Source organism: Chrysochloris asiatica, unplaced genomic scaffold (genome assembly GCF_000296735.1).
Source record: "Chrysochloris asiatica unplaced genomic scaffold, ChrAsi1.0 scaffold00068, whole genome shotgun sequence".
NCBI lineage: Eukaryota > Metazoa > Chordata > Mammalia > Afrosoricida > Chrysochloridae > Chrysochloris > Chrysochloris asiatica.
The window spans coordinates 5606341-5607441 of NW_006408586.1; positions in this window are offsets into that span (position 1 = coordinate 5606341).

Genomic DNA, 1101 nt, shown 5'->3' on the forward strand with positions numbered 1-1101 from the left:
CGTAAAGATTTACACCCTCGGAAACCCTGTACAGGGTCGCTATGGGTCGGAACCGACTCGACGGCACTTAACAACAACAACAACAACTGCTTTACTATATATTAAAAGTATGTATTTGATTTCTTAGCTTCTTCTTTATATACAATGAGTATATTTTGATTATGTATGTGATTCCCTCTATTGTTCATACAAGATAATAATCTCTGAATTATTTCTTAATTTCTCATACATTCATGCATCTGTTTAATAAATAACTATTGAATGACTGACTGAATGGATAGTAAGTCATGGTATCATTGGTCTAAGTGTTCTGGTGTAACACTGCAGAATGTGCTGGACCATAAAATCAGTTTGAACTGCAAGATCAGTGGTTCAAACTCACTAGCTGCTCCTTGGAAACCCTATACAGGATCACTGTAAGTTGGAACGGAATCAGTGGCACTTAACAACAGCAAACATCGGGTCAGGCTGTGCCAGCCTCAAACTACACCATGGTTCTTCTTATGACATGGAATTATGCTGTATAGGAACTTTACGTAGAGGATATTGGGGCACCCAGGAACGTGGCAAGACCTAAAACATTTATCAAAAGTCTTAAAGGGAAGGAGATCTGTAAGTTGGAACTAAAAGGAGTCCTGCTGTGGCACCACAGGATAAGCACAGGACCACAAAGTTGGAAGGAAACACAAGTTCACAGGTTCAAACTCATCAGTGGTTCTTCAGGAACACTATGCCGGGTTTCTGTGAGTTGTACCTAATTTGATGACACTGACCAACACCTACAATAGAAAAAGGTAAGTAGAGTTTGCCTAATAACAAACAGAGATCAAAAGGGAAATTTGTACAAAGAATAATTAGCTCAATAGAGAACAGAAAAACCAAAATGAACCTTTTAAATAGATTCTAAGTTTTTGTAGTGCACCTATTGATAAAGACTTTTCAACAACGAAATTAGTGGGTGAGCAGAAGCTGATCAGAAAGGAGCTTTTAAATATAGCATATATATATATATATGTGAAATGAAAAAATCATTGGTTTTGTAGAATTCTATCATGAATTCTCCAGCATCATTTCTATCACCAAGACCATATGTTCCAACTA